This window comes from Bos mutus, chromosome 20, assembly GCF_027580195.1.
Source record: "Bos mutus isolate GX-2022 chromosome 20, NWIPB_WYAK_1.1, whole genome shotgun sequence".
Taxonomy (NCBI): domain Eukaryota; kingdom Metazoa; phylum Chordata; class Mammalia; order Artiodactyla; family Bovidae; genus Bos; species Bos mutus.
In genome coordinates, this window is record NC_091636.1 from 24,615,777 (window position 1) to 24,633,802 (window position 18,026).

An 18,026-nucleotide genomic window follows, 5' to 3' on the forward strand; every position below is an offset into this window, starting at 1 on the left:
CGCGCGGTGACTGGCTCGCGCCGGCCTCCAGCCTGGCTGTTGGCGGTTGGGGCGAAGCCCGCGGGAGGCCGCCCCGCCCCCGCCGCGGAGCCGCCGCCGCGCGCTGCTCTTCCCCCCTCGCCGCCGGGGCGGTGGCGCTGTTGCCGCCGCGGCCTGTGAGGCAGTGACTCCCCGGCGCCCCAGCCCCCTTCCTCCTCCTTTCTCTCCGCTCCCTCCCTCCCCTCCCCGCCCCTCGCAGTCTCTCGCTCGAGTGAATGTGGCGCGGCGGCGCGGGACGCAGCCTCGGCCCCTGCCGCGGCCCCGCGAGCTCCTGAGGAGACGAAGCAGCCGCCTGCCCTCAGCCTTTGCGCTTCCCGGGGGAGCCACCGCCGCCTGGGAAGAAGAACGAGGAGGGGCGCGAGGGGACGGCGGCGGGAAAACGGGAGGAGGAGGAGAAGAGGGCTTGAGGGCGAGGAGGGAAGGCGGGGAGGGACGGACGGAAGGACGGACAGCCCGACGGACGGCCCGGGGAGGGGGCCGCCATCGAGCCAGCCCGGCCCCTCGGCTCCGGCTCGGGGCGGCCGCGGCGGCGGCGGCGGCGGCGGCGGCGCAGGCGAAGGGCGCGGCAGGCTCTATCGAGACAATAACCCCGCCGCCCGGCTCCGGGGGCGGCGGCAAGGAGGAGGTGGCGGCCTAGCGCGACCGCGGCTCTCCCAGCGCCGCGGCGACGTCTTCGCCCCCGCCGGCCGGGTTCGGCCGCCGTCGGGTATTGGGGCGCGCGGGTCGCCCGGAGTCCCAGGCTCGGGGCGGACGCCCCCTCCCCTCGCCCTCCCCGGCGCGCGTGGAGCTGGTTTTCCGGGTTCCCCTGGACCGAGCTGGATCCTGCTGTTCGCCAAGGCAGGAAGTGAGTTTCGCACGGTAATTCCGGGCGGTGTCACGAGTGAAAAGTTTTTTTTTCGGCGGGGATCCTAGTTGGGGCTGGGAAACTCCTGCAAAACTCGAGACCGGGAAACCAGCCCGCGCGTCCCAGCCCCCACCAAAGCCACCTACTCTTCCTACTGCGGGAGGCCACTCCACATCCGCTCTCACCGGAGAGAGAAATTGGGCTGGATCCGAAGTGACTAATGAAGGGAAGGAAATCATGTCAGGCGAAGCCTTGAAAAAGCTGCCTTGAGACACTGCCCGACCGAAAGGTAAATTTCACGAGAAGTGTCTACGAGCCACAAAGCTCCCGGGCCAGAAAAGAGAGGAAACTTTAGTGTTTTTCGTTTTTTTCTCAAGTTCCCCTAAATTCTTTTCTCATGTCGAACGGGAAAGTGTTTTAGGTGCTGAGTAGTAAGATGTTACTCCCTCTTTGGTTATTTTAGAAGAGGTTGTAAGAATGAGGTGGGACGAAAAGTTTTAAGCAATCCGAAGGAAGAGTGCCTTTGTTTGGCACAAGGTCCAGAAGTCTTAGATTCCTGGAACATATACACTGTGTATATTTCTGATTCATTAAGTTTGTGAACCTGGCAACTTTTGTTTTGGAAGAAAGTTAGGTCCCTGCGGGGAGCGATTTGCTGCTGCTGAGATGGCTGCCACATTTGTTTATACTGTTACCGATTAGTTGGCCTTCGCGTTTAATTGTATCTATATAGATTTGTTTTTAGTAGCAGTCTTTATGGATATATTTCATTGAGTTTTATGAAACAGAAACCTTTGCCATTCTTAGTCGTTTTTCTAGGTGGGTAATAAGTAGATTTCTTCAATAACTTGTTCCTTTCAGACATTTAGAACTTGATCATATTTGTTTGGTTAATCAATTGAAAACAACGGTCGGCTAGATTTTTCTTGTTAACTGCGAGTAGAAAGAAAAAGGAGGGAGGAAGTATTGTCGATAAAGAGTGTTACCAATTAAAAACACACGTAAACACCTGTGAAATAGTTTGGTTTGTTGGGACTTAGGTGCAATTCAGAAGAGGACACAGAGGAAGGAAAGTAAAACGCTTACAACAATTTTCATGGGCATCACAGTGATTGTGATAAACATCTGTGCTTTTGGAATAGTACAGTATTTACATTTTTGTGTTGGCCCGAAGGTTTTGGCCGCCTAAGAGCTGATGAGTATCTACGGTGGGGCAGGGGTTATTGAAGCATGGGAGACATTCCACCAGTCAGTCATAAATACAAACACTTCTGAACCAATCGGTAGTCTTTATAGATCAAACCAGTTTTGGTCGCAGCAAACACAAAACGGTTTCTTCAGTGGTGTTTTAATGTGTCTTTTTAAGGTTGGTTTTTTTCCGTTTGTACTTTTGTGGTAAAGGGAGGTGAAAGATGATACTATGCTTTTGAATAAATATTAAATAAGTATGGTATTTGGTTGGTAGGCATATCTTAAATATAAACGGATGTTTAATTGCCCATGCTACCTCAGGAAAGAATAGTTGGCTTTCTTTAGTTCAAAGGAGAGAAAAGTTAGGTCATAAAGGACTGGATCAAATTATTTCACAAATACATTTCAAAATGGGAATCTTTCACCTCTGTTTTGAATTTTTCCCTAAAGCTTAATCTCTAGAACGCCTTTAAAATTTTTTTAAATTGTTGCTAAGATTTGTGAACCATCAGGTAATTCCTGTTAAGTCAAAGTAACTTTATCAGGAAATTTAAAGTAGTTAACTGATCTACTTTATGATTTTGGAACATATCATTAGGCAACGAAAGAGGTTATTCTTGGGCATCTGAAAGAGGGGAACAAAATAAATGGCATTGAACTTCAGTCTCCTTATATGGTTTATACTTGGCTTCAGAGCAACAAAGCCATAATAGAGCAAGTCTTTTATAGAGAGCTATCACTTTGCAAAAATGTTTCTCTGCATTAGTAAATTTTACTTATAGAAAGAGTTATAGCCCTGGAAAATACCTACTTAAATCCCTGTTTTTAGATATAGTTCTTGATTTTTCTTTTTCCCTTGGGGGACCAATAGTATGTTTAAATGCAGACTGAGTTTGGTATTGAATTAACTTAAAGGAATTTTAGGTTTTAATATATTATCAAACTATATTTTTCAAAATCTTGTTTAAAATGTGACAGTGGTTTAAAAAGATTAAAAAAATGATAATTAAAATATTTTAAAATGGCTTCAAAATTTGGATATTCTTAATAATCTAAGAGTTTTCTTGGATTAAATTGGCAAGTCTAGAGTACTTCCAAGGTGTCTGTACAAAATGCACACTGAGTGGCACTGTTTATTGAAGGCACTCAAGAGTTTTCCATGTTGATAAACTTAATCTTTCAACTAATTGATTCAAATATTATATTATGAAGTCTGCCTATTGTTTGAGAACAAGCTATTGCAAATTTTTCATGTCTAAAAAGCTTACAGAGGTTCAGATATAGAAAGCAAATTTTTTATTGCATGTTTTTTCTTAATAAAGTGGTAACTATAATTAGTGATATTTCATATGTATTGTTGGTAAATCTCTAAAATTCAGCTATTTTAGTGATATTGGTATTGAGCTCTTGGTAGAAACAACACCTTACTATAAGACAGACATGAAAATTTCAGAACATTAGGTGCATATTTGGCCATTTATTTTAAATAATTGCTTATAGATGACACAGTTTAGAGTTTAAGTTGTTTTTGGTTTAGAAATAGATTATGGCAGTGTTTATTAAGTATTTGGGCTAATGCAGATTTTAGTAATGGTGGGTAGGAAAGTAATTTTTCCTTTTGTAATTGCTACTTATCTAGATTGTCTTTAAACAGACTTTGTTGACTGCATTTTTATTTTGACTCTTACCCTTGCTCATCCATTTCTCTATCATGTCGTGTTTTTTTGGGGGGCGGGGAACACATATGTTATAAATTCCTAAAGAAGCCTTTCTCTTTTCCTTTCCTGATAACATATATTGTACCTGTGTTTAGTTCTTCATAAGAAATTATTCAGTTTTTGAATGCACACTATTTACCACGAAAAAATCTGTGTGTGAATTATGCTCTGTAATACCTACTTTCGAATTGTCTAAGGAAATAAGCTCAACATTTCTGCTTCCCACTTTTTCTGTAATTTTACTCCCTATTATTTTTTATTTCTTTGTGCCTGTAATCACTTGAATGGTAGTACGCCCATCAGATTTAACTTTTAATTTTTTCTGTCTTGTTTCCTAATTGTAAAGGAGAAATCTAGCTTTACTCAGCATTCTTCTGTAATTCCTTTATCTTCCTATTTTTATAGTTAGCTTCATTTACTTCCCCTATTCACTCCATGTTCAGCTTCTGTTTTTTTAATTATACTTTGCTCGTCTCCCATTTCTGGACTTTACCAGTTTATGCTGACCGCTTCAAAAATTGTTTAAAAGATGAGTAGAAGACATTTATTTGGTCAGTTCCACTGAACTTTCAACATCCCTTTTCATTCCCACTCAATTTACATGCCAATATTTAACCTAATACTCCTCAGTATATTTTAATTTTACTTTGTTTCTTCATTTCTTTTTTCTCTTCAATATCCCTAAAATTACCTCTGTTAAGATAATATCATGTTATTAGGTATTCTTACGTTATTAACCCCCTTTACCTTCTTGCTTTATTATGCTTTTGGCCTCTTAGAGCACTAAAGCTTATACTACTGTATCTCCCTTCTCTATTCCTTTCCTTCTTCTCAGATTAGGTGTCATATTTGTCAGTGTCTACATTTTTGAAATTGCCTTCTTTTATCTTGTTATGAAATAGCATGAAATTCTGTCACTTACTTTATTCTTCTCACTTCAAATTTTTCCAGGTACCATTGGATGAAGGCCATGCCAGGCTTTATAATTGACAGTGTATAGAAAAAAAAAGAATATCTAAAAATTAAGTTAATAAAAGAAGATTCTACTTATCTGGAGATTATTTACTTGTAGAATGTGGTATAAAAAATTGAAAATAACAAAGATATTTAAGTAATCAAAATAGATGTAATAAAATCTGGGGGCTTCATTCCTAGGGGCATCCTTATTCACAGCGCATTTGTTTTTGATTATACTGAGCTGTTTCTTGCCTTTCATGTACTAGAAGAGGTGAGAAAGCACATTGACAACATCATGAAGCTAGGGACTATGCTACAATGAGAGAATAGAAAAGTGGAAAAAAGATTAACTTAGAAAACAGAGTAGTCTCACATTGCAAGGAATATAGCCTATGTTTTGTAATAACTAAATGGAAAGTAACCTTTAAAAATTGTATAAAAATAAATTTAAATAATCTCAGCTTGCCTAGAGTGCTGTATACATTTTATTTGTCGTTAGGAGGATTCATTCAATTATAGCATAGTAAAATTACAAGTAATAGTAATTAGCCCTAAAGCAGCTGTTTTCAAACTTTTTATTCTTAGGATTCCTTTACTCTTAAAATTTGCTGAGAACCGCACAGAGCTTTAGTTTACATGGGTTATATTTATTTTATTTCCTGTATTACAGAGTTTAACAAATTAAATAAACCATTGTGTGTTAGTGTAACACTTTTAACAAAAATATAACTGTTTCCCAAAACAAATAGTGGCATTATTATATGTATTTGTAAGGCTCTTGTGTCTGGTTGAATAGAAAACAGTTTGATTCTCATATCTGCTTCAGCATTCAATCTTGCAGTATACCGTTTTGGTTGAAGTATATGAAGAAAATCCAGTATCATACAGACATATGGTTGGAAAAGGGAGAGATATTTTAGCCAAAACTTGGCAAGTGGTAGTTGGTTCAACCTGCAGTGTTGAATCTGAAATCATGTTAATGAATTTCCATTTCTTGTTTCCTGAAAGTCCATGGTGTAGCTTGCACTTAGAATGAATCTTTTACCTGTTTACGATTTTGTAACACCATGTATTGGTTGTTTGGGAAATATTGGTTCGTTGAGTTAGTACATTTTCCCCCAAAAGTTGACACATTTCATTTTGCAGTAATAAAATCAGAAAACTTGTTAATGTCACAAGTGATCTCATTAATATGAAGCTGTCAAGCTCAGGGTGGCAGATACAAGATTTCCACAATTCTGAATTTTCACTTGGAAGCTCAAATACTAATCATTGGTAACAAATACTGTCAGTGTTTTCCCCTTGAAGTTACAGGCTTACTTGGTTTATTTTTGAGAAAATGTCTGCCAAATTCTTAAATCTGTATAACCATAGTTTCTCATTCTCTTTAAGGTCAAAATGTTGTTCCATTTAAAAAAAAAAAAAAAGGCTAGTTTACTTTGTAAGTCTAAGTCCTTTTCCTCAAGATTGCCAATTCTCTACAGAATATGAAGAAGACATATATTGAAGAGTTGAGAATAAAATTATTATTTTTTTTGGAGGGGAAATTCTGTGGCAGTCCAGTGGTTAGGACTCCATGCTTTTACTGCTGATGGTCCAAATTTGATCCATGCCGAAAAAGTTATTTTTTTATTGCTTCATTAAAGATATCCTTGAGTGTTTGAAAAGAAATCTGTGAGTATATAATGCTGCTAGTCTAGCTTAATTTCACTGCCTGTGTGCTAAGGTACTAGAGATTTTACCTACCATTGTGTCAGTATAGTGGGAAAGGGTAAATGATGTTTTAATATTAGGATGAAATAGTTTAGACCTTGAAAATTCCTTGAAACTGTCTCAGGACTTCCCTGGCCCATTGCTCACACTTTGAGAACTTAGGTGGATGTTGGGACTGTGGAGCTCTTGTTATTTGATGTTTCCCCATTCCCCATTCTGGGAGACTCCTCTGGCGTGATTGTTTAGTTCATTAATTTGGTCTTCAGTTCTTTTTAATTATTACATTACTTTTGGGGAAGAAAAGTAGAGTTTCTAAGAACTCTTGCCTTTTTTTTTTTTTAAATAGGAATTGATTTTTATTTTTTAGTTTATTTTTGGTCGACATGTATTTGAATCTCTGCTACGTATATTGTGTGTGTGTGTGTGTGTGTGTGTGTGCGCGCGCGCGCGCGTGCACTCATCTGTGTCGGTCTCTTTGTGACCCCATGGACTGTAGCCTGCAAGGCTCCTCTGTCCTTGGAATTTTACAGGCAAGAGTACTAGAATGGGTTGCCGTTTCCTCTGCCAGGGGATCTTCCTGACCCAGGGATTGAACCCAGTCAAGATATATATTACTTTTACATTATCTTGTTTTTGCTCTATTAAAAAATAAGAAGTTTGTTCCTATTGTGCTTGGAATTTATATCATGCTTTTGGTCTTTCCTCAGATGTTAGATTTTTCAAAGTTTTATATTACGGTGCAGACTATACTGTATTGGTCATTTAAGTATTTCCCCAGGCCAAGTGAGTCCCTGTTCTTCTGTCTTTGGTCTGGTTAGCTAATGGGTTTCTCCTTAGGGTAGCTTGTCCTCTTACACGTATTTCCTGTCCCTTGGGAAATTATATTCCCCTATTTTCACAGTTAAACTGTCCAAGTGTCATAAACCCACAGTATAGAGAGAGCTCCATGGCTGGAGGCCTTAGCCATGCAGCTGTTCTACTATGGTTTTATTACCTGGCTCACTGCCCAGGACACACTTCTCCCAATTCTTCTTGCTAAGAAAAACTTACCCTTTTTGGAGATCCCACTTTATGCTTGTTTTGTGTATCTGGTTCTTCAAATGTGCTTGTTGTCTACCCTACCCTCCCACCAACTCCATGTCCCAATCCACTTTTTCTTTTGTGCAAATTCCTTTCTGTTCTTTTCTGAAGATGTACCGCTCTTAGGTTTTTACTTTGCCAACAAAGGTCCATCTAGTCAAGGCTATGGTTTTTCCTGTGGTCATGTATAGACGTGAGAGTTGGACTGTGAAGAAAGCTGAGTGCCGAAGAATTGATGCTTTTGAACTGTGGTGTTGGAGAAGACTCTTGAGAGTCCCTTGGACTGCAAGGAGATCCAGCCAGTCCATCCTAAAGGTGATCAGTCCTGGGTATTCATTGGAAGGACTGATTCTAAAGCTGAAACTCCAGTACTTTGGCCACCTCATGCGAAGAGTTGACTCATTGGAAAAGACCCTGATGCTGGGAGGGATTGGGGGCAGGAAGAGAAGGGGACGACAGAGGATGAGATGGCTGGATGGCATCACCGACTCGATGGACATGAGTTTGAGTGAACTCCGGGAGTTGGTGACGGACAGGGAGGCCTGGCGTGCTGCAATTCGTGGGGTTGCAAAGAGTCGAACACAACTGAGCGACTGAACTGATAGACATTTTTAAGCTTTTAAAAAATTTTAAACACGTCTTTATTAATCAAAATAGGAACCATTGCAATCAACATATTTTTGCCAGTGAGAAATAAGTTTGTTTATTGCTGTCCATGCTTTGGGAATTGGCAGACTCTTGGAAAGCATTTTCTTTCTTTTTTTCCTCCATACTTGAAACTTTTTATTTTATGTTGGAGTACAGCTGATAAGCAGTGTGGTTGTAGTTTAGGTGAACAGGGAAGAGACTCAGCCATACGTGTACATGTTTCCATTCTCCCCCAACCACCCTCCTATCCAGGGATTTTTTTGGTAATTTTTTTCATATTTTAAAATTTGGAACAATGACAGATACACAGAAAAGTTGGAAGCATAGTGCAAATAACTTTTTTGTTCCTGTCTACCTGATGCCTCATCACCTCTAAATACTTTAATGCTTATTTCCTACAAATAAGGGCATTCTCCTACATAATAACATCATAACTATCAAAATTAGGAAGTTAATAATCCATTACTAACATCTCAATTTGACAAGTCACTCTAATGTCTTTTAGATTAAAAGTATCCAGTTTAGAATCATACATACATATAATGTAATCATACGTTACATTTAGTTATATTCTTTAGTCTTCTTTAATCTGGAACAATTTTAATTGATCTTTACTTTCAGGGGATTTGATACTTTAAAGATTATAGATCTTTTTAAAAAATAAACCTTAATTTGCATTTTTTCTGACATTTAATTAGATTTTGATTAGAGTTTCATGGCAGGATTATCATGGAAGTGATTTTGGATTCTTGTATCTTATTAGGTGGCAAGCAATTTCAGTTGTCCCATTACTGATAGGAATTGGTTATGTAACTAAGATTGTAACTGCTAGACATCTATGACAAGGTACTCCTTCTTCATTTGTAATTATTTTTATTTTTATTTTTTTTAAATTTAATGTATTTGATTTTATTTTTTTTAATTTTATTTTATTTTTAAACTTTACATAATTGTATTAGTTTTGCCAAATATCTCATTTGTAATTATTAAATATTTTGGGACTGAGTATTGAAACTATGTAAATATTTTGTTCCTCATCAGATTTTTAATTTATTTATTTACATCTGTCTATTCATGATTATCTGTTATATTCACTGATTTATAATCCATTATCATTTATTGTGATGCTCAAATTGTTGATTTTGCTGGTGAGAACCCCTTCCAGCTGGTTTATTTTCTTTTTGACTTAACTTTTATTTTCTTTCTTCCTTCTTTGAGCACTTTTTTTGTATCTAGCACAATATGCTGTTCCAGACTTACCTTCTAACCTGCTGCTTCAGTTATTTTTGGTGGAAAGTGGTACTTAGAAGCCAAAATCAGGGCACTTCTTGTACTTGCTGCTCTTGGGGTGTTGCTGCTCCTGGCCTTCTTAGTGTATAGAACTAGGGAATATTTTTATGTGCACAGACATTCATATATATATTTCTGTAAATACAGAATGATTTCACAATGATACTGCCAATTCTAGTCTAGCACCGCAGAGTTCACTCTAGTGTTTTCCCTTTCCATATTTGTAACCTTTCTCTGCTAGTGAGAACTAGTTTTATTTCTGTACTTTTTTTTTTGGTGAGTGAGATGAGGTAAGCATTTGATAAGACAGACATTTTTAGCTACAAGGCCCTGTAGTTCAGTTAATTTTTGAAGTATTTATAAAGGGATAAAATTCTAAAATGTAGCACATTGTAAAATACACTTGGGCAAAATATTTCACTCCATAGTAATTCCAGGTTACTGTATGAAAGGGGGATGGAATGAATCAGTACTTTTATAGTGTAGATTGAATAGGTTACTTGTGGAGATAATGTTGGGGCTTGATTTTAGTATGAATGCAGTGATTTTGGTGCAACTGTGTTTTTCCATATGAAAGTTTTATTTTTACATAATTCCAAAGTTTGGACTTACCTTACCTTACCTTCTTGATAATTGTGTCCTTGGAATTTCAATCTATAGACCAGTAGACCAATTCTAGAATCCTGTGCGGTGGGGTGAGAGAAAGTTGTGTCATTTGTATTAGGGCTAACACAAGAAACCTGTAATCTCAAAATGAATCTCCTTACCAAGGCTGTCACCTAGTCTAGAATAAGTTAGTTTGACTTGCCCCATCTCTGAAGATTATGGAAGTGATTTTAGAGGTATATTGGGATATTATTTTGTGACTAGAATAGATTTATTCTCAGTCTTCTAGGAAAAGATAAGAATCCTGGCAGCAACAAATGGATTCTTTGGGTGCCCTGTTAATTTCTGGAGACTTCAAAAGATTTAGTTGATTGTCCTGGGGCTAACTGCAGAATATTAGCGTGTGTATAGTAGATGCAGTTCGACCCATCAGAGATACCTGATAGCAACATAATGTCCTGTCTGCTCTTTCTTTTGAAAACTGTTCCTAAACCAGAAACAGTCTGGGAGTCTGTCTTCTTTATCTCTTTGAACTTGATTACCGAAATGAGTACCGTTTCTAGCAGTTCTGTCTTTTAGGTATGTGTAGAGTGAAATACTTCAGGGTAGGGCTTCCCTAGTGGCTCAGATGGTAACGAATCTACCTGCAATGCAGGAGACCCAGGTTTGATCCCTGGGTCAGGAAGATCCCTGGAGAAGGAAATGACAGCCCATTCCAGTATTCATGCCTGGAAAATTCCATAGAGGAGCCTGGTGGACTACAGTCCGTGAGGTCTCAAAAGAGTTGGACACAACCGAGCAATTAACACTTTCAGGCTTGGAGGGCTGGACAAGGTACAAGCAGTGAGAGACTTTTGTTAGGTAAAGCACTAAAACAGTTACCTTAATTTTTTTTTTATTGTTTATAAAATACAGAAACTTATAATATAGAAGATGAAAATTCCATATACTTCTATCTCCCAGAGATTCCCAGTGTGTTGTGTGTTCTTCTGGAGACTTCTATATGTATTCTAACATGTAAGTGTACATATATGTACATGTTTAAGTATCTTTAGATAAAAATGGGAGATGAAATATTTCAATGTAAGAGATTATAGTAGGTATGTATGTATACGTTAATTAGCATTAATATTTCTAGGTTGTTATACATGTCGATGAAAAATTAATCAGTTGGTCTAAGAATTGGAAAATTTTATTTGTGCCAAATTTAAGGACTATAACCCAGAAAGAGCATCTCAGAAAGCTCTGAGAACTGTCCCGCCCATTAGAAGTCAACACATGGTTTATATAAGCTTTTTTGAGACAGCGGGCTGTACATTAAATGAAGTATTATTGGCAGTTTACATAATCCAAAGTTAAGCACCATTGTGGTGGGTCATGTGACCCTTTATAAGATCAGGAAGGAATATTACCCTTTGAGTTGTCCTGTTGTTGGGAGAATGGTGGTTTTTTTGGCTACGCTGGGCCTTCATTGCTGTGCATGGGCTTTCTCTGATTGTGGTGAGTGGAGGCTGCTCTCTGGTTGCAGTGCACAGGCTGCTCGTGGCGGTGGCTTGTCTGGTTGCCAGCACAGTCTCTCGGGCTCGCAGGCTTCAGTAATTGCAGCCCATGGGTTTAGTTGCCCCGTGGCATGTGGAATCTTCCTGGACCAGGAATCAAACCTGCATTGTCAGGCTGATTCTTAACCACTGGGCATCCAGGAGAATGTTGCTGTTTATGGTTGAGCAGGTATGCCTGTTGATAGGGGAGGTTTGGTCAAAATGCAAAATGAGGATACACAACGTACAGAGACTAAAGGGTAGAGAAAATGTTTATGTTTAAATTTTTCTAGGCATAAATATGAATTTTATTTTATATTCATGACAGTGCTGTACAAAATATAGGTTTATTCTTACACTCTTTTTAAAAATAATTACACTTATTTTTGGCTGTCCTGGGTCTTCGTCATTGCGCAGGCTTTTCTGTGGTTGAGGCAAGCAGGGACTACTCTCTAATTGAGGTGCATGGGCTTCTCAGTGTGGTGGCTTTCCTTATTGTGGAGCATAGGCTCTAGGCACACAAGCTTCAGTACTTGCAGCACATGGGCTCAGTATTTGCTGCTCCTGGCCTTCAGAGCACCGGCTCAGTAGTTGGGGCACATGGGCTTAGTTGTTCCGCGGCATGTGGGATCTTCTGAGATCCGGGATTGAACCCATGTCTCCTGCATTGGCAGGTAGATTCTTTACCCCTGAGCCCTCAGAGAAGCCCCTATTCTTGTATTCCTTGTATGTAAGTTTTTACACTGTTATATAGATTTTTTTTTTTGGTGGATAAATACCAAAAGTGCATTTGCTGTATGTATAGTTGAAATTGATTGATAGATTCTCTCTGAAGAGTTTGTATCCGTTTATACTTCACCTGACCTGCCTCTTGAGAAATCTGTATGCAGGTCAGGAAGCAAGAGTTAGAACTGGACATGGAACAACAGACTGGTTCCAAATAGGAAAAGGAGCACATCAAGGCTGTATATTGTCACTCTGCTTATTTAACTTATATGCAGAGTACATCATGAGAAACGCTGGACTGGAAGAAACACAAGCTGGAATCAAGATTGCCAGGAGAAATATCAATAACCTCAGATATGCCGATGACACCATCCTTATGGCAGAAAGTGAAGAGGAACTAAAAAGCCTCTTGATGAAAGTGAAAGAGGAGAGTGAAAAAGTTGGCTTAAAGCTCAACATTCAGAAAACGAAGATCATGGCCTCTGGTCCCATCACTTCATGGGAAATAGATGGGGAAACAGTGGAAACTGGGGCAGACTTTATTTTTCTGGGCTCCAAAATCACTACAGATGGTGACTGCAGCCATGAAATTAAAAGATGCTTACTCCTTGGAAGGAAAGTTATGTCCAACCTAGATAGCACATTCAAAAGCAGAGACATTACTTTGCCAACAAAGGTCTGGCTAGTCAAGGCTATGGTTTTTCCTGTGGTCATGTATAGATGTGAGAGTTGGACTGTGAAGAAGGCTGAGCGCTGAAGAATTGATGCTTTTGAACTGTGGTGTTGGAGAAGACTCTTGAGAGTCCCTTGGACTGCAAGGAGATCCATCCAGTCCATTCTGAAGGAGATCAGCTCTGGGATTTCTTTGGAAGGAATGATGCTAAAGCTGAAACTCCAGTACTTTGGCCACCTCATGCGAAGAGTTGATACATTGGAAAAGACTGATGCTGGGAGGGATTGGGGGCAGGAGGAGAAGGGGACGACAGAGGATGAGATGGCTGGATGGCATCACTGACTCAATGGACGTGAGTCTGAGTGAACTCTGGGAGTTGGTGATGGTCAGGGAGGCCTGGCGTGCTGCGATTCATGGGGTCACAAAGAGTCGAACACGACTGAGTGACTGAACTGAACTGAACTGATACTTCACCAATAGTATATGAGAGTACCTCATGATAAGTATTCTTGAACAAATTGAATATTAGCTATCCTAAAATATTTGTATGAATCTGAGACAGGCAGTGTAGTATGGCTTATATATAATTTAGGCTTCGGAGTCAGATTGCTACTTACTGATTGTGACTGCCAAGTTAAATGTAAAAATTATTTTAGAAATATTACATATTTGTATGTCATTTGTGTTGTACATGAATTTAGTTGATTTGTTGCTTATATACTTTGGTTGTGTTGTTTGCTATCTAGTAGTTTAAATTTTAATATAGTCAAGTTTGTCAGTTTTTATGCATTTTTGGGTTTAATGGTATTCTAGGAAGGATTAATGCCAGGATTATAAAAATAATAACTTGTTTTCTTACTTTGGCTTAAGGAGTGAAGTAATTATCGAGATTGATTCCACATTTCTAACCAGGTGAAACACCATTTGTTGAATAAATCATCTTTTTACTTCTAAAAATTCTATCTTTATCAATAGTAAATTCCCAAATACACTTAATCTTTATCAAGGTTTTCTTTTTTATTTTTTAATATTATGCTATCTTGATTCTCCCCTCCCCCATTATAATATTCTTAATATCTGGAAGTGTCAGTTTATTACTCTACTTTTGAAAAAATTTGCCAGGTGGACTTGAATCATTAAGTTCTAAAAATACTTCTTGTGTTCATCTTGATTGAGAATGCTTGAATTTATACATTAGTTTAAGAAGTAATTGATACCATTAGAATAGCATAGCTCTTTCTAGGAAAGTAAATTTTCCATTTATTTAACACTTTATGCTCTTCAGTTGATTTTATGATTTTCTTCTTGTTATATCCAGTGGTTTTTTTTTTTTTTTTTTTAGTATGTGTAATACTGTGAAGAATTATGTTGGTTTTTGTTGTTAAGCTTATTTCCAAAAAACTTAATGGAGGGGAAGGTGAGAGCTGCTGTTGCTGTGAATGGGGCTATTTCTTTAATTGTATTCTTATCTGGATACTTAAATAGAAGGAGGAGATTGATTTCTCATGTTTATTACCTACTGCATTCTACTGAAGACTTTAAAAAATCACTAATACGTTTTTAGATGGTATGCTTGGATCTTCTAGGTATATAATTATAAATGAACCAGTAATAGCACCTTTTAAAAAATTGAATAATAAATTATTAAATTGTATATTCTCATGTTTCATAAGTTAATATGGATACTCACAAGTATTTAATAACCTGTCTTTTTTAACTGAAAAATTCTTCCCTTGTTTTCTTTCATTGCTTGAGATCATCCTCCAAGATTAGGATAACAGTCTGATTAATCTTCGAAAGAGGGATTTTTATTATTGCCCAGGAGTTTCCATTTAATCATACTACACTTTCTTCCTCTAGCATTGTCTGACTGAGTGAATGGGAAAGGGAACAAGAAAACTTGCTAAACTCTTGAGGTTGATTTAAGTAGAAGTTGGTTCCTTCTATCACTGTTCTGCCCTTTAACTGCCTGTTGACAGTAACTTCAGTGGTATGAGAATGGCTTCTTGAATATTGTTTTTCCTTGACTGCTTTTTGATTTATTTCTGAGAAAAATGCTACTACTTACAAACATTTCCCTTGAACTCTTAGTATGTTACTGTGATGCACAGTAGTAATTATGTATATCTTTTAATGATAGTTATTTTGGTCCTTTATTTGATTATAATATTAAACTCCAGCTTTGTAGTTTATACACATAGTAAATGTTTCCCAAGAGATCTTTGCCACTGCTTACTGCACCCTAGGGCAGCAGCCCCCAACCTTTTTGGCACCAGGGACCAGTTTCGTGGAACACAATTTTTCTATAGACTGGAGGCTGGGGCAGGGTGGTTTCAGGGTGATTCAAGGCATCACATTTATCGTGCACTTCATTTCTATTACTATTAAGTTATGCTATATAATGAAATTATTATACAAGTCACCATAATGCAGAGTCAGTGGGATCCCTGAAGTTGTTTTACTGCAACTAGACGGTCCCATCTGGGGGTGATGGGAGACAGTGAAACAAAAGTGTGTCCAGTCTTTGTCCAGTCTACTCTGTAATCTTGTTTTGGTTGCTTCACTGCAGAAAACCCTGCTTCACAAAGATAGGATGTTGAAAGTGGAAGCAGGCTTTTCTGTGCCTTTGTGGAAATCTAAGGTATTCTGCCTTGACTTTAGAGTGGATGGAGATTTGAAGTCGTCTCATACTTTTAGGGGAGAAGGCAATGGCACCCCACTCCAGTACTCTTACCTGGAGAATCCCATGGACAGAGGAGCCTGGTAGGCTGCAGTCCATGGGGTCGCGAAGAGTCAGACGACTGAGCCACTTCCCTTTCACTTTTCACTGTCATGCATTGGAGAAGGAAATGGCAACCCACTCCAGTATTCTTGCCTGGAGAATCCCAGGGACGGGGGAGCCGGGTGGGCTGTCGTCTGTGGGGTCGCACATAGTTGGACACGACTGAAGCGACTTCGCAGCAGCAGCATACTTTTAGGACCACTGTTGTTTGCGGTCTCCAGCAGTTGATCTTTTCTAGCTTGGACAAAGTAAGTTCACCTGACTCATTCACAAATGGGTTGTGGATCCATTCTTTTCCAGTATTGGGGTTGTGATTGAGAAGTAATGGTCAAACTCTTTTGAAAGCTGACATAGGTGATAACATGGCTTGGGAGAAAGAAGGCCCAGGCTCAGTCTCTTTCACAATCTCTACTAATGTTTGAAACGTGAAAAATCCCAATGTCCACTCATCGCCCCATAATTCTAGTTTAGCTTTGAGTACAGCCACTTTGTCTGCCAACTGGAACACAGTTGTTCTCCCTAAAGTGACAGATAGAGTTCATTGAGCAGGTTGAAAATGTCACACAAGCAAGTTTTGCGACCCATTTTGTGTCACTGAAATGTGCTGCAGTGGTGACTGTTTTTCTAAAAGAAATCTCTGGAGTGGCTCTCGTAATTTAGAAGCTCTGGCCAGTGAGCCACCTTTAGAATGCCATTTCACTTCTGTGTATAAGAGAAGATGTGTGTGCCCTGCATCCATGTCCTCTCAGAGCTGCATGAACAGACGTGAGTTAAGGGCATATACTTTAAGGTGGTTGACAATTTTAATCACATCTTGCAAAATGTTAAGTCCAGGTGACATTTTTTGGCTAGCCAGCATTTCTTTATGGATGACACAGTGCATAGACTCTCATTCTGAAGCTACGTCTTTGACCTGAGTAACTGTCTAGTCATGGCAGCTGGTCAGTCTGTGCATATGCTGACACAGAATGACCTATTCAGTTTTCATGATATCTAATCATTCAAAGACTGCAACTGTGGTGGTGTTGGCAACAAAAGTACATATAACATATCCTCGTGCACATCCTCCTGAAAATACAGCTCACAGAAACAAGTGTTGTTGCCTTGTCAACCTGGATTGCTTACCACAGTGACTCATTAATCCTCTCTAACAGTTGTGCCTCAGCATCCCCTGCTATTTCATCAGTTCATCTAGTTAACGGTGCTAGCCAAAAGAGGAACGCATGCCACCTTTTGAATTGCAGCCTCTCTTAAAAAGTTCTCTTCGCTAATAGTAAAAGCTTCTTTGCTTTGATAAGGTGGTTAGGCAGTAAGAATGATGCTCTCAGTGTAGACGCAAGTAATGAAGTGGTGGACTTCAGTAATTGCTTCTGTTCATCATGTTCATGTTTCTTTATTTTGAGAAGTTCTTCATAATTTTTTACTTTTGAAAAATTCCAAAGGCTTGTCTTTTAATGTAGAGTGCTTGGTCTCCATGTGGCAAAGCAGTTTTGAAGGTTTCATGGCTTTGTTGGATAGCTGGTCACCACATATTAGTCAAAGAGGCTTGGAGAATGTGAATCACCTGTTGCAGTGAACCCACAATTAAGTAGGACTCTTGGTATTTTCCAACTTTCTTTTTGTTGGCAGTCTTAGAGTCTTTTGCTGTCTCATCATCAGATCTTTCCTTCTTTTCAAAGAAGCTTTGTTTGTGTTTTGCTCATTTTGGCTAGAGTTAGCTTGTGGGCTTACAGAAACTGTGACTGAGATAAGTATGCAGTGCAGGAGAGAGGCATGGACAGAAATGGTAAATAATTGGCGGGCCACATGTGGACTAAAGTAAGTGTTGGATTCTGACTTAAAGCTTGCCACCAGATGTAGCTGTATAATTGAAGTACGTCAACTCACTTGCCACTATAAAGTCTGCCACCAGATGCAGCTCAGTTATGACTTGCCATTCGTGGATAAAATTTTGGTAGGAGTCTGCAAGCAATTGGTTTATTATGGTCTCTGTGCAGTCAAACCTCTCTGCTGATGATAATCCATATTTGCAGGTGCTCCCCACAGTGACTCACCTCCACCTCAACTCCACCTCAGATCATCAGGCATTGGCTCCTCAAAAGGAGCATGCAACATAGACCCCTTGAACGCATAGTTTAGAGTAGGGTTTGTGGTCCTGTGAGAATCTAAGGCTGCCACTGATCTGATAGGAGGCAGAGCTCATGTGATAATTGGAGTGATG

The 18,026-nt window shown here is 39.3% G+C and overlaps 1 protein-coding gene across 9 annotated transcripts in view; it reads left to right on the forward strand.

Annotated features, from left to right (window-relative positions):
- The first annotated feature begins 681 nt into the window (after positions 1 to 681).
- ERBIN (erbb2 interacting protein) overlaps positions 682 to 18,026 on the forward strand; it is a 129,510-nt gene continuing 112,165 nt past the window's right edge. For all 9 annotated transcript variants that reach the window (XM_070357531.1, XM_070357533.1, XM_070357534.1 and 6 more), the window contains exon 1: positions 682 to 1,172. The gene's annotated coding sequence lies outside the window, so the exon portion shown is untranslated. The remainder of the gene's footprint in view (positions 1,173 to 18,026) is intronic.